The sequence below is a fragment of the Globicephala melas genome, chromosome 4, assembly GCF_963455315.2.
Source record: "Globicephala melas chromosome 4, mGloMel1.2, whole genome shotgun sequence".
Classification (NCBI taxonomy): domain Eukaryota; kingdom Metazoa; phylum Chordata; class Mammalia; order Artiodactyla; family Delphinidae; genus Globicephala; species Globicephala melas.
The window spans coordinates 68342632-68358984 of record NC_083317.1 but is presented as its reverse complement, the minus strand read 5'-3'; the positions used below and the strand labels follow the sequence as shown (position 1 = coordinate 68358984).

General features: G+C 40.8%; 1 protein-coding gene across 3 annotated transcripts in view; it reads right to left on the bottom strand.

The window, feature by feature from the left end:
* Window positions 1–4383, bottom strand: part of SEC22A (SEC22 homolog A, vesicle trafficking protein) — an 82375-nt gene extending 77992 nt beyond the window's left edge. Inside the window, exons 1-2 of one of the 3 annotated variants that reach the window (XM_060298154.2) lie at window positions 3888–4086; window positions 3518–3649 (exon numbers count right to left, since the gene is read on the bottom strand). The gene's annotated coding sequence lies outside the window, so the exon portion shown is untranslated. Of the gene's footprint in view, window positions 1–3517; window positions 3650–3887; window positions 4087–4340 lie in introns of those variants that run through there. The other 2 variants (XM_030858405.3, XM_030858414.3) reach the window with 2 other exon arrangements.
* Window positions 4384–16353: the final 11970 nt, after the last annotated feature.

Here is a 16353-nt window from a genome sequence, read left to right as displayed (position 1 = left end):
TTTCTTCTAAAAGCAGTAGCAAAAGAAAGCAGAGATCCCTCAAGGGATAAGGTCTATACTATGAATCTCTTTTAAAAATTGTTATCACACTTCTTTATTTATGAAACCACAACTGAACATTTAGCCTAAGTGTAACAAATTAGGAAAATGTCTTAATTCATACCCTTACAAATTTATGATTTAAATATAAAACTTTGTCTTTCCAGAAGTATACTGCAACACAATGATCACTCTGGGAATTAACATGAGAGCAGGGTTGTGTCTTGTAGTTTCCAAACATCCATATTCTTAGTAGTATTTAAAAGCAGACTGCAGTCCTTATGCCTGATCTTTCTAGGATCCCAACAGAAATATTAGGAATAATCTTTATTATAGGGTGCCAACTTTCATGTAATCTTCAAAGTTGCTCTTTTTTATGACTTAAAAGACAGAAAGATATGATTCATACTTCCTAAAACATATACTGAAAAAAGAATAACAACCTGGTTAAGTTCAATTCATTTAACAAATATTTACTGAGTACATACTGTATGCCAGGGGCTATTTCAGACATTAGGAATAGATAGTTCCTACCACTGAGAAGCATCAGTCCAGAATTAAAGAAATTCAGATGGAAAGAGCAAATACAACACAAGCTATGTCGCCCACCGCTTTAACTGGAAAACTATAGTTAGACAAACTTGCCTTTCAGATATTCCTAATACACACTTTTAGGCTTGTCATGGAAAGCACAACACAGCAGTGATATTCCCTTCCTAAATTCTTGAAAGGTTTTCAGAGAATTGCCTGTATTTATCAGTAGATAGGATTTTTCTGAGGAGAAAAAATTAAATCTCTTCCTTCCCGAGTCATTTAACCTAGCATCCAAACCAGTGAACTAACAAAAGAAACTGGGATGACTGTCCAATGAACAATGTGAGGCTTGACTACTTTGCAGATAGACTTCAATCACCTTAGGATAAGCAATCTCTCTTTTATCAACTCAATAAATATACCCCCCCTTTTTTTCTTTTTACCTCGAATTCTTAATACAGTTCCTTAAAAAAACAAACACACACTCCAATCTTATCTGGACTGTGGTAGTAGAAAAAGGAATCTGTCAACATCAAGGCCAAGCTAGGGTTAGACTACCCTTAGAGAGTAGGCAAGGTGGTGGCTAGAAAAACCAAGGAAGAGCCAGTAGGAATTGAGGAAAGGAAGAGGTTAAAACACTTGCATGGGAAGATTCAAGAGCAGTAGTAGTTTTATTGGGGCCACAGATACATTTTTAGGCCACTGGTCCATTTTCCCTCACCTTTAACAGAAAAAATATATAACATATGCCTTTAGACAGCAGCAGCAAACTCACAGGGAAATCTGAGTGCTGGCTAATATATTCTTTGCCCAATAGCAACTGCTAGAGGAAAAAGCCCAAAGCAGAATCTAGATAGGTCTGGGTAAACATTTACATAAAGGCTGAGGAAAATAAACTTCCACAACACCAAACACCTATAGCAGTGGTTACCAGCCTTTTAGACCCAAGATAACAAGATGCTGACCTGTCTTCTTCAGAACCTTGTGGGGTGATGACTGTAGGCCCAAGGTTCCAGGAAGTAATCACTCAAAAAGTAATAAACAAAACCCAACATATAAGTACATTTTATATCTACTTTCCAGCAAGATGCTTTCATAAATGCCTCTTTTAAGATAAAAAACATTTCATAATAGGTTAATCACTCATATTTTATTTTAGTCCATTATTTCCCAAACTTCAGTCACCCAAGTACCACTTTCAGAAGTCTTACCATATCTGCATCTCACCTGTACTATTTTTTACCTAATACAGGTCTTTCAATTGATTTATTTTTTTGCCCTATGCTTAGTAATAGTATCTGTGAAATCAGTTTAGAGGTGTTAGGTTCTTCTCCTAATTTAAATTAAAACATATAAAGAACTTCTGTTTCATTCAAATGTGTGTGTAAATTTTTGGAGAATTTTTTTTTTAAAGTTCATCTGCTTATCATTCAAATTATATTACCTATCTGATGTTACCAAAGTTTGGGAAACACTACCTTGGTACATACTATTTTATAAAAGTGCTAGCTGAGATCTGGGACTTGGGGAGTTACTTGTGGAGAAAGCTACACTAATTGTGATGCACAGCGTTGGCACAAGATTGAGTGAAAAGGGAAGGATTTTATACACCCACAGGTTAGCAGGAAGTCACTAGGGAGACAGAGCTTGAAAAGAGGGGGAAAGGGTACCAAGAACAACCAGAGTTTATTTTGCAGCTTGGCCTGTGCTCCCCACCTTACCAGCAGCCTTTGGTATTCCTATTACAGGTGCTTGTACTGCACAGTATGTACAAGACCTCGAGTTCCAGAGTAGATTATACCTATATCTACGAAGAGGGCCTCCAACACATACACAAATACATCAATCATTTGCGTAACACCTCATAGTTCACGAAGAGTGAGGTAGGTAAAACCTCCATTTTACAGATGAGGAAACTGAGGCGCCCTTTCTCAATGTCCCACTGCTAATATATGACAGTGCTTAAACCTGAGTCTCTCGTATCTCTACATCACTGTGCTCCTCCTATAACCAACAAGGGGCAAGAACCCAGTGATACAGAAACTATCTAGCTACTCATTTTGAAATAATAACAATTTTAAACAACAGCTTATGTTTTCTTTAAGAGGCAGTATAGTATTACAGATAACAGGATGAACTCTGGAACCAGATTGCCTTGGTTCAAAAACTGGCTCCACCATGTAGTAACTGGGTAAACTTGGGCAAGCTTTGTCTTTTTATGCTCAATATCCTCATCTGTCAATTGTGGCTACCAACAGTATCTATCTCATAGGATTATTTTTAAAATGCTAATGGTATCTACCTCATAGGAACATGTAAGGAACCCGAAACATCGCCTTGCAGACTGAAAGTGCAATATTAAGCGTTTGCTATTACTATTTATTGACTGCCCGCTATTTACCAGACACTTTATACACATTACCTCATTTAAGCCTTCCAATAACCTGTGAGGTAGGTGTTATCAGTTCCATTTTACCTTTGAGGAAATTCAAGCCCAGAAAAGTAATTTATTCAATCCCTAAACTACCAAGTGACAGATTTAAAGTCAAGCCTAATTCTAACCACCCTATGAGACATTGCCTCTCAACATAGTCAAGCTTCTTACTCAACTACATGGACAGGAAGGTCACAGGCACCCCTTTGAAAAGACCTAGGCTCTGTTCACACACCAGTATAAAATATACTTAGATTTTTAAAAATCATTCATACACACACACACAAGCACTAAACTGATCGTGGTTCTCAACACAGGAAATGCCCAGATGTCCCTTAAGTTAGGGCATGGTCACAGACGTCATATTCAAATACTGAACTACAACCTTCATACACCAGAAACTGTAGGTACTATTTAAGGTATTGCTTAATTCCTTATTATCTTAGAACGTGAGCAAATGCCAGTAACCCAAAATGTGATTCAGAGAGTTTCAAAAAGTGGCTGTTCCACCTGTTCGCTGAGATCCCAACATCTCCCGCCTGGTGGCTGCCACTGTAGCTCTGGGCTTTGCCTTGGCTGAAGAGGCATAGGAGGAACTGGATCTCAAGCTCTCCCACTGCCTCAGGTGGATGATCCAGGAAACTAAATAGGAGAAAAACCCAAAGCTGTTTTCACTTTCAGAGAGATTTAAGCCAGCTGGGGCTCAGCCTCCTATTTCGAAACCTTCTTCCACCTGTCGAGCTAATTGCTCAGGTCTCCTTTACGCCACATCGTTCCCGAAGTGCCATTAACAAGGCCTTAAGAGGTTTCCGCGAGCCAACGGGGGCAAAATTCTGGGTTCAATGCTCATTCAACCCCACAAAAGGCAAAGTAACCCTACCTAAAAAATAGGAAGTGCCACGTCAAGCTCTCTGGGCCACCTAAACAGCCTAGGAGGATCACCGTGTTTCTGACACCTGGGCGCCAGGAAATGCTGCCCCACCGCTGGCAGCCCAGAGCGACTGTCCTCCTCCTCGGGCCCCCTATAACCACCCTATGAGTTGCCCCATATCAGGGCAGGTCAGCCGAAGGGCAACCGCCGTTCGCGCGGCCCACAGACCCCTCAAGTCGTTGGGGACGAAGTCCCCGCAACCCCACCCCTCCAAAGCTCCGCGACTCCGACGACTCCCCGCTCCCGCCCCCACGCCACGAGCTTAGTTCCCGCCCGGGGTAGGTAGGTCTGTAGTCCCGAGGGCGAGGGTCGGGGGCCGTGGCGAGCGAGGGAAGCGGCCAGGCAGGGGTTCGAACGACGCGGAGAAGGGACGAACGAGGACTGGGAGGAGCCGAGCCATACCTGTCTAGCCACAACCCGCCGCTACGAGTGACGCTGCCCGCAGTGCATTGTGGGGCCGGGGAGTGGTTGTTCTGCCGGGCAGGCCCACGTGAGACGTCGCTGGCGCCCGGCGGGATCAAGCCCCGCCCCCGTTCCCTCGGCTCGTCCAGGCCAATCCGGTTCTGGGGGAAAGACACACCGACTCGCCCCCTCCAAGGGAGCTGGCAGCGTTTCCCTCTTCTACGTCAAGAGAGTGCAAAATCCTCGGGTGACAGATTATGCTGTCTTTCACACATAAGGCTGATCTCTCCCGCCTGCCGCCTGTATCTGGAGGCAGTTTGTTTCTTACGCGGCCCTACAGCAAACACTTATCGAACAAGCAGGGGGAAAAGCCCCCTCTGAGTGAACAAGAAGACCTGCCCCACCTACCACTACACACTGGGAGGGACCTATCCTTGGCAAAGAAATGCCAGATGCTGTTCCCGCAGCCGCTTCCAGCTTTTGCATTGATCACGCATTATTAAACAAGGACTTACTGACTGCATACTATGTGCCAAGCACAGTGTTAGGCAATGGGTCACAGGAGTGAACATAACACTCGATGGATCTGAAGTGTGATAGGAGCAAGAGACGTTAAAGCATAAATCATTACATAATTATAAATCGTAATCAGTTCTACGAAGGAAAATTAGTGGATGCGATGATAGATTAACCAGGACTATCAGGGAAGAGCTCTTTGAAGAAGTGCCTTTTAAGCTCCAGGCATATGAAAGAGCCTTAAAGAATGTTGCAGGCCAAGGGAACATTATGTTTGAGGTTGTTGGGGCATGAAAGAAATTGATGTGTTCTAGGAACTGAAAGGAAGTCAGTGTGGTTGAGGTGTAGGGAGCAACTTGAGCTGAGGTGAGGCAGAGAGGCCAGACTATGCAGGCTCTTACTGGCCACATTATAGATTTTGGACTGTATTTTGGAATGTATCTTAAGGTCAATGGGTAGCTAACAGAGTGTTAAGTAGGATCAGATTTACATATTTAAAGGCTCACTTAAGCTGTTTGTGGGGAATAGTTTGGAAGAGGACAGGAGGGCTTGCTGGAAGTCCAGTCTGGAGACAGTTATATTAGTCACGGCCAGAGATGATGGTGGCTTCAACTAAGGTAATGACAGTAGAGACAGAAAGATTTGGATAATTTTGAGACATATATAAATCAGAGGTTGAATCCAAGGGACTTAATAATGGATTGGTTTGCCAAGAAGGATAAAGAAAATACGGGCATTAAGGATGAGTCCGTTAGTAACTAGATGAATTAAGCCAACCTAGAAGGAGGGGAAAATGTTTTTTTTTTTTAATATAAATTTATTTATTTATTTTTGGCTGCGTTGTGTCTTCATTGCTGCGTGTGGGCTTTCTCTAGTTGCAGTGAGCGGGGGCTACTCTGTTGTGGTGCGTGAGCTTCTCATTGTGGTGGCCTCTCTGGTTGCAGAGCACGGGTTCTAGGTGCACGTGCTTCAGTAGTTGTGGCACGCGGGCTCAGTAGTTGTGGCGCATGGGCTCAGCTGCTCCGCGGCATGTGGGATCTTCCCAGACCAGGGCTCGAACCCCTGTCCCCTACATTGGCAGGCGGATTCTTACCTGCTTTGCTACCAGGGAAGCCCCAGGAAAATGGTTTTGTATATGTTAAGTTTGAGATGCTTATAAAGGGAGGTGTCAAACAGATATGGATATGTAAGTCTGGACTAACTATATAAATTTGGTGGTTTTTGGAGTGGGTTAACCCAGCAATTCCACTCCTAGGTATATATGCAACAGAAATGTATTCATATGTTTGCTACAAGATATATATAAGAATGTTCATAGGATAAATAAATTTTAGACTATCCACATAGTGGACTAGTTTTCAGGAAAGAGAATGAACAATCAACAACTACATGCAAAACACGAATGAATCTCACAATCGTAAAATCGACTGGTATAAGCCAGACACAAAAATTGTGCATTACTTGATTCCACTTACATAATGTTCAAAAACATACAAAAGTAATATATGGTAATAGAAATCAGACTATTGGTTATCCTTAGGTAGTATTAATGTTTGGAAAGGGCCCCTAGGGGGCTTATGGAGTTCTAATAATGTTTGATCTGGGTGTCGATTACACATGTGTTCAATTAATGAAAATTAACCAAGTTGGGAATTCCCTGGCTATCCAGTGGTTAAGACTCCATGCTTCTACTGCAGAGGGCACAGGTTCAATCCCTGGTAAGGGAACAAAGATCCCACATGCCTCACAGGGCAGACAAAAAAAAAGAAAAGGAAAAAAAAGAAAAGAAAATTCAACAAATTGTACATTTAAGATATATGCAATTTTTCAGTATGCATTTTATTATTCAGTAGAAAGTTTACATTTTAAAAATGTTATGGTGATCCAGCCATGAATAAATAACTGGTAGTAGACTAACCTTCCTGCCACAAACAATAGAAAACTGAACCAAATCTATGAAACAAGTGTCTTCAGACATTGGACAATAGGCACAGTAGAACTGTGATCCAGGAAAGAAGAAAAACAATTAAGATGAGCCCAAGGTTTTCCCCAGATTTCTTTCTGCCGATATTTGCCAAAGCACAGGATAGAGGAAAGCTAAGCAGAATACAGTACTCTCGCTAACTGAGGAGAGAGAAATTGGAAATATGAGAGATGGAGGCAACTGAAATTTGCAGGGCAGAGAACCAGATGAAGAGCTCCAGAAATATGCATGAGTCTCCTTGAATCTTTGGTGTAGGTTTAATGAAACTCCAGGAGGCTGGTTAAATAACAACTACTGTGGGAACTGTAAGCTGAACAACTACTAGATCTTAAATAAAGTTTGGAAACATTCACGTTCTGACCAACTGGAATGGAAAAACCCTATTAAACAGTTGGGGAATTTGGTAAAAAGACCTCAGAAAGGCCACACTTTAGAGATAAGGCTAAACTAGCCCAAGAGTAAAGGCTATTCTAGATTCACTCAAACAAAGCCAAAAAGGCTTATCTGCAAGTAAATTAACTGCTTCCTTGAATGAAACTTAACAATCTTTTTTTTTTTTTTTCCGGTACGCAGGCCTCCCATCGCCGTGGCCTCTCCCGTTACAGAGCACAGGCTCCGGACGCGCAGGCTCAGCGGCCACGGCTCATGGGCCCAGCCGCTCTGCGGCATGTGGGATCCTCCCGGACCGGGGCACGAACCTGTATCCCTTGCATCAGCAGGCGGACTCCCAACCACTGCGCCACCAGGGAAGCCCAAAACTTAACAGTCTTTAAAGAGAAAATCCAGGCACTAAACAATGTAACACCCACAATGTCCAGTATCCAATAAAAATTATTATATATGTGAAGAAGCAGGAAAATGTGAACCATGAACAGGAGAAAAATTAGTCAATGGACCCAGAAATGACAGTGATGATGAAATTATCAGAGGACTTAAAGCAGCTGTTAAAAATGTGGTCAAGAATTTAAAGGAAAACGTGAAAGAAATGAAAACTATAAAAATAACCAAGCAGAACTTCTAGGGCAGAAAAATACAATATGCAAAATGAAAACTTCATTGGATGGGCATAAAAGCAGCTTAGACACTACAGAAGAAAAGATCTGAGAATGAGGAAACAGTACAAAAGAATTATCTACACCAAAGCACAAGTAGAAGAAAAGTTGAAAAGAAAATGAACAGAGGAATTCCCTGGCAGTCCAGTGGTTAGGATTCTGTGCTTCCACTGCAGGGAGCATGGATTTGATCCCTGGTGGGGGAACTAAGATCCAACAAGCATGCAGTGTGGCAAAAAAAAAAAAAAAAAAAAGAAAGAAAATGAACAGAGCCTTAGTGACCTGAAGGACAATACTAAGTTACATATCACCTGTATAAACAGAGACCCAGAAAGAGCAGAGTGATGATTTTTAAATATTTGAAGAAATAATAGCCAAAACTTTTATAAATTTAAGGAAAAATATAAATCTACAGATAACAAGAAATCAAACCAACCCCAAACAGGATAAACACAAAGAATCCTCACCAAGGCACATTACCCCAAAACCGATAATAAAGAGAAAATATTAGAAACAACCAGAGAAAAAGCCACGTTGTATACAGAGAACAAAGACAGGAAGTACTACTGACTCCACATCAGAAAGAAAGTAAGCCAGAATTTAACGAAGTAAGATCTGAAGGAAAAAGCTCTGTCAATCTAGAACTTTATATCCAGCAAAAATTCTTTCAAAGTATGAAGGTGAAATAAAGGCAAACAACAGCAAGATATACCTTCCTTTCAAGTGCACATGCGATATTCACTAAGCTACACCATATCCTGGGCCATGAAAATAATTTTAAAAATATTACGTGGAGTAAAAGAAACCAGACACTAAAAAGTACATTCTGTATTTTTCCATTTAAATGAAAGTCTAAACAAGTAAAACTAATCTGCAGTGAAAAAGAAAATCATAAAAATGGTTGCCTCTAGCGGTTGGATTGACTAGAAAGGGGCATGAGGGACATTTTTAGGGTGGTGATAATGTTGTGTCATCTTGATAGGGGTTTGGGTTTCACAGGTGTGTCAATTTTTCAGAACTCTTTAAATGGTACACTTAAGATTTTTACATTTCATTGTATGTACATTTTACCTCAAGAGAAAAAAGTGTCATACAAATATTAAAGTCTAATTAGCAATTCTGAAACTATTTCTGTGTTTTCTAGGTTTGAGCAAAGAAGTCAATACACTGAGAATGATGGAAGACAGGTTTCTCAAGTCAGGGAAGAGAGTTAAAAATAAGGAGTTATCCGAAAATAAGAGAGCAAAATGCCACTTCCAATAAAAGGGACCAGAAATCTTTGGAAAAAAGGTTGACCTCAGGCCTGGGGCACAGAAAGAACGATAGGAGCCTGGGCCATCTTATGCCAGAAAGCAAAGACGTGCCAAAGAATGACAGAGATGTATCCAAAGGACATTAAGAGCTAGCTTGAAGGAATTCCCACTGATCCAATCTGTGACAATATCACAGTATCAAACTTAAACAATAATTGTAATTTTTATAACCCCCCTTGAATGGAATAAAAATGAGTGAAACAAATAATTCATGAGTCCATACTGATATAAATTTAAAAGATAGATAGATAAATAGGTAGATAGATAAATAGATAGATGAGGAGGAAAAGCTTTTCCTTAAGGTAGAATGCCAAGTAATAAATACAGGAAGAATGATGGACTTAGAAAATTATTAATGGATGCCAGTGCCAACATAACTAGACAAAAGTATAATGAGGGACAGGGTATTTATATATTCTCAAAACATCTCCCCAAATTGCCTACTAAACAAAGGGAAAATCAGGAACTTTACAGTGGAGAAACCTGGCAGACACCACCAAGTCACCAAGGTTAATATCGCTATTTTAGAACAAACAGACTAGGACTTCCCTGGTGGTGCAGTGGTTAAGAATCCGCCTGACAATGCAGGGGACACGGGTTTGAGCCCTGGTCCGGGAAGATCCCACATGCCGTGGAACAACTAAGCCCGTGCGCCACAACTACTGAGCCCGCGCTCTAGAACCCGCGAGCCACAACTACTGAAGCCCGAGCTCCACAAGAAAAACAACCGCAAGGAGAAGCCTGCACACTGCAACAAACAGTAGCCCCCGCTCGCCGCAACTAGAGAAAGTCCACGCGAAGCAACGGAAGACCCAACGCAGCCAAAAATAAATAAAAAATAAATAAATAGAACAAACTGACTTTATGTGTTTCCTAATGTGATGCACTGAAAAGGACACTGTCACAGATTGAGTTCTCTTGAGGCAGAGTTCGGAGTGCAAAATGCGTATTAGTGATTAACACCTATGAAGGGAAATGGAGTGGAAACAGGATTGAGAAGAGTTCAAACTGCAATTCAGACCTGACAAAGCTTTCCCTGATCCAGTGGGCGCTCTGGAGTGAGTATTGCCTCTCAGAGTGTCCTATGTGGGACAAAATGACCAGTCTTTTATAGTCCCACCTCATTCAGTGACCAGATGCAGGCTGCCCTGGGAAGGGTGTGACCCCAGATGAGGCAGTACTCTGCAGCTGATACGGACCCTGAAGGGTCTTCACGCATTGAAGCTGGGCAGCAATTTCTTCACTGGCAGAGTGGGGGAGGGGAGGGGAGGTCTGGGCAGCTTAGCTCTGTGTCTACCACAGCCAATGCCTGTGTTGCTTAGACCCACTTCTCCAGGAATATGGTGGACCTCTTCTGGAGGGAAAACTTAGAGGAAGGAAGGGAGGGAGATGAGCTACAGCTGATGCCGTTGGTCTCAAGGCTACCATTGATGTAATCATCATCCCCCTCCTTCACTATCCATTCTAGTTGCCCTCATCTTCAATTTCCAACTCTGCTGGCCGCAGTGTCTTATCAGTGGCATGACCCAGGCTCTCATCCCCTGGTCAACATGCCCTGCTCCAGCTGTGGTTACTGTTCCTGATTTTTTACAGTCACAATCGGGCAGGGGATTGAGGCTCCCAAGTGGGTCATCTGCATTCCATACGTGTTCCTCCCTGCCCCAATTGTGTAAAAGCAGCCCAACCTCTTCCGGATGCTCCGTAACCCCTGGCAAGACAGTGACACTCTTCTTGCCTGGTCCCTGGACACAGGAGCCCAAAGTGCTCAGGCAGCAGCCATAACTCATAATCCAATGGGATTCTTGTATCACCTGCCAAACGTGTGGCACTTTTGGAGACCAGGAACTCAAACCCTTCAGAGCCCAGGGTTGTGGAGACAAGAAATATGAAGTCCCTCTATTAGTCTTTAAGAGTCATAATAAGAGATGCCAATCTGCTTCTACCCCTTGGTACTGAGACTCATGTATTTTTCCTACTAGGGATACAAGGAATCATGATACTCGTGATCAAGAATCATAAGTTTTTTGGGCTTCCCTGGTGGCTCAGTGGTTGAGTCCACCTGCAGATGCAGGGGACACGGGTTCGTGCCCCAGTCCGGGAAGATCCCACATGCCACGGAGCGGCTGGGCCTGTGAGCCATGGCCGCTGAGCCTGCGCGTCCGGAGCCTGTGCTCCGCGACGGGAGAGGCCACAACAGTGAGAGGCCCGCGTACCGCCAAAAAAAATAAAAAGGCCATCCCTAACACATAGGTGTCATATTTATATGATGTTATCTTTCTTTCAGGTTAGCGCCGTTTTTGACAGCCATATATCTTAGAAATGGAAGGGAAAAGCTTCTTATTTGTATCTTGAAAATTCTGAAATGACACTTCCACCACTCTGCAAAGGCTTTTGCAAACTGTTATCTTGGTTTATTGTCCAAAACTATACTTTCATTAACCTTTCACAAATTCAACAAATTGTGTGCCCTATGTGTGCTGGCAGCGGCAATGGTAAACATGATATGGTCCTCCCCTTTAAGGCATTAAATGGAGAGATGAGGAGAGAAACATGTATAAAGACAATGATAATCCAATAAGATAAATGTCAATAAAAATATGACCAGAAGGCTCTAGGGGGATCACAAAGGGGTAACTAAGCTGCAGAGAAACAGAAAACTTTTTACAAAAAGAGGTGATAAAGAGGAAGAAGGAAAGTTAATCAGGCAAGCTGTGGTGAGTCATGGAGAAGGGACTCCATATTTGTAAAGACATAGACACATGGAACAGCATTAACAATTCAGGGAACTGCAAGTGGCCTCTGGTTGCTAGAGTGTAGATGCGAGATGAAGCTAAAAGAAAGGCCAGACTCCAAAAAGCTGATATGCCAAGCTGCCAAGTTTGACTTTTATCCTGCAAACTTCAAAGTATTTTAAGCAGAGGAATGGTAAATAAGTGTATTCTATAATTGTAAAAAAAAAAAAATGGTGCTTTAAAAAATAAGCATGTTCTATAGTTTTAAAAAAAATTCAACCATTAAAACAGCTATAGGAAGATAAAGTTGGATCTGGCTTTGGATAAAGAAGGATTTCTAAGCATGAAAGCAATGAAGAAACCACAAAGAAAAAGATTAGGGAATGAGATTAAATAAAAATATAGGGCTTCCCTGGTGGCGCAGTGGTTGGGAGTCCGCCTGCCGGTGCAGGGGACGTGGGTTCGTGCCCCGGTCTGGGAGGATCCTGCATGCCGCGAGCAGCTGGGCCCGTGGGCCATGGCCGCTGAGCCTGCGCGTCCGGAGCCTGTGCTCCGCGGCCGGAGAGGCCACGGCAGTGAGAGGCCCGCGTACTGCGAAATAAATAAATAAATAAATAAATTTTAAAAAAATATAAAATGTGTACATGAAAAATTAAGAACCAGACAACAAATTGAGGCAAGTATATGCCAAGAGAATTAGGAACATTTTCACTGCAAATAGGCAAGGGACTAAAAAGATGATTGACAAAAGAGCTACACGTGGCCAACAAATATTTAAGTGGTAATTAAAGAGAAAAAAATAAATATCTTACCTTTCTAGTAGGAGTTGTATTTCAGAGTAAACAAGTGGTCCCAGTTGATGAGAGAAAGCTCTATTTAATAGAATAATAGGAAGTAAATGTAACAGAAGGAATGATAGAATTATAAAATCATCATTTTCCACCCAAATGAAAACACTGATTTAAGCAGAAATTAACTATTGGTGGTAAAGTCTGTAGGTGAACGGTGGATGCACAAAGGACATTCCTCTGGTGCAAAAGTGTACCACACAGATTGCTGAGCAGTTGCAAAGGGGAAAACCCACTTGTGCAATGGAGGGAGAAGGTTGTCACCACTGTCATCAGGGGTCAACCTTAACATTCCTAATGACTGACCACAAGATGTTACAGGTTAGACCTCTGATATGATGCAATAAGAAATACACAACACCTGTGATGTATTCTTTCCAAAAATGTTTAGCTTGAATCTCATGCCTTTAGAGTTAGCTCCTCATTTACAGAAAATACAGGGAATAGAGGATCAAAGTGAACAGCACTGCAGGGAAACAAGACAAATCTGGAAAAATAAAACATTCTACAGACAACTGACCCAATCTCTTCAAAAGTCACTCCATGAAAAGAGAGACAGAGAAGAAAAGAAAGAAGGATGCAAGGAAGGAAGGAAGAAATGAGAGGGAAAAAGAAAGAGAAATAAAGGAACTGTAGATTAAGAGAATCTTAAGAGACATAATAATCAAGTTCAATGCATGGTCTTGGGTTGGATTTTTGTTTTAAACAAACCAGCAAAGACATTTTTGAGACAACTGGTGCAATTTAACTATCAAATAAATATTCACGTAATATGAAGAAATTATTATAATTTTTTACTATGGAGGGAAATGTTCTTTTTTAAACTACAAACTGAAGTAAAAAATATACTTAAATTTTTTCAGCTACACCAACAAGTAAATACAAATTTTAAAAAGGAAAAACATTTTTACCTGTTAAATAGATTTCTTCTTATTATTTTGGTTTCTTTTTATATTTTATTTAAATTAGAAATTAAGCCACTGGTCAGAGTAGGATGGTTGAAGTTTCATTCACTTTGATCCCCTTCTGGTAAAAGAGCAAATTAATTCAGCCTTTCTGGGAGTGAATTTGGCAATACGTATTGAGTCTTTAAAATACTCATGCCAATATTGCACTCCTCCTTTTTTAAGAAATTTATCTTGAAGAAACAATCAAGAGATATAATGGAATATATACTTTATATACATATATATGTGTATATATATTTATATATATACATATATAAAATTCTTTACCATGGTAAAAAATTAGAAACTATCAAATGTTCACTATGAAAAAACTGATGGTATATCTACAACATGGTATATTATGTAACTATTAAACTTATGTCAAAAGTGGTTAATAACATGGGGAAGTGCTCATAATAAAACATCAAGTTAAAAATCAGTACATAAAAAGAAATCAGTGGGGCTTCCCTGGTGGCGCAGTGGTTGAGAGTCCACCTGCTGATGCAGGGGACACAGGTTTGTGCCCCGGTCCGGGAAGATCCCACATGCCGCGGAGCGGCTGGGCCCGTGAGCCGTGGCCGCTGAGCCTGCATGTCAGGAGCCTGTGCTCTGCAACGGGAGAGTCCAAAACAGTGAGAGGCCCGCGTAACGCAAAAGACAAACAACAAACAACAAAAAGTCACTGTATGATACCATATCTATAATTCTAATTTTTAAGGATTTATTTTAAAAAGACTGGAAGACAATACAGGAAAATAGGCAGTTTATTTCTAGACAGTGAGATTAGTGTTGTTTTATTTTATTTGACAGACTCTTCTGAATTTTGCAAATTTTCTCCAATAAATAGACATTCTTTTATTATAATTAGAGGGAAAACTTGTGTATATTAAAAATGCCTCCCAGGGCTTCCCTGGTGGCACAGTGGTTAAGAATTGACCTGCCAATGCAGGGGACACGGGTTCGAGCCCTGGTCTGGGAAGATCCCACATGCCGCGGAGCAACAAAGCCCATGCGCCACAACTACTGAGGCTGCACTCTAGAGCCAATGAGACGCAACTACTGAAGCCCGTGCGCCTAGAGCCCATGCTGTGCAAGAAGAGAAGCCACTGCAATGAGAAGCCCGCTCGGTGCAACTAGAGAAAGCCCACGTGCAGCAGCGAAGACCCAATGCAGCGAAAAATAAATTAATTAATTTATTAAAAAAAAAAAAAAGCCTCCCAAAACAAGAAGAGAAAATCCAGTAAAAAACTTGGCCAAGTGCAATGCAGAAGATGGAGGAAGAAATAGCTGTAAGAGCCTATCCATGTAAAATTACATGCTATTTTAAACTATTTTAACAAAAAAAGTAATTTATACTTGTTTAAAAAATTGTATATAAAGTAAAGAAAGAAGTCATCCTTTAACTTTTAACTTCTTTTACAATCTTCTTCTTACTGTTTTAGTGTCTTCCATGCAAAGCTTTTTCAAAAAATGAGATATTCTACATATTGTTCTATAACTTGTTTTTATGACAATATTTCATGCACAGTCCCTCTTTCTACCCCAGTCAGTATCTGTGGACTTACTTCATTCTTTTTGACAGTGGCAGATGGTAATATGGATTACTGTAAGTGATTGAATCACTTTCTACTAATGGATGTTTAGGTTCCCTTTTCAGGCCATTACAAACATTGATATCGTAAAGACTGTCATATGTGTTTAGGTAGGACAGATTCCTTGAAGTGGAATTTCCTGGTCAAAGGCATGTGGATTTAAAATTACTACCAGATTGCTGTCAAAAATCCTATACTAACTTATACTCTCATCAGTACTGTGTGCATTTCCCCAATACGCACCAAAGCTGGACTTGTATCATCAGACTGTTTAATTTTTTTCCAATTTGAAAGTGAAAAACCGTGACATCGTTGTTTAGCTTGCAGTTTTTATACTATTAGTGGAGATGGTAATTGTTTTATGTGTTTCGTCTTTTGTACGTTGCCCACTCATCTGTGTCTTTGGCTGAACAAAGTGTGAGTACTATTAATCTGTTGAAACCCTAGAGTTAAAGCAGCATCTTCAAATATTACAAACTCTGTTAACCAAGGATAAAATGTTTCAGGTTAAACAAGGATTCTAATTTCCCAGACTCTTGTTTTGCATGTTTGCCTGTTTGGATCAAAAAGTCCAAATATCTTTTTGATGTTCTATGTTTATAAAAAATAGACTCTTACGCCATACTTTCCAGATAGGTATATTACCATAATCTTCCAGGTGGAGACTCGGAGCACGAAGTGTAGTATTTAGAGTCACAGAATGATTCAGTGGCAGACATGCATCTCAAGTTCATCATTCCATCTTATTTTTCAATTACATGCCCCACATTTTCCTTCTTCAGTTCACTCCCCATCAGTCTCGTTTGCAGGAATAAAGAGGCAGTTAGTATTCATAGGTTTTATTCAAATACATAAGTATGTAAGTTCATGAGAGAATGAAACGATCGCACATAAGCTATAAATCATTTCTTGCTCCTGTTTACATATAGTGTTTTAATTACTGTATACTTCTTGGCTAAAGGAAAAAATGACTTAGAAATAATTTTCACTCCAGCCAAAATTCAGTACGAAATATGTTTTAGTACAGCG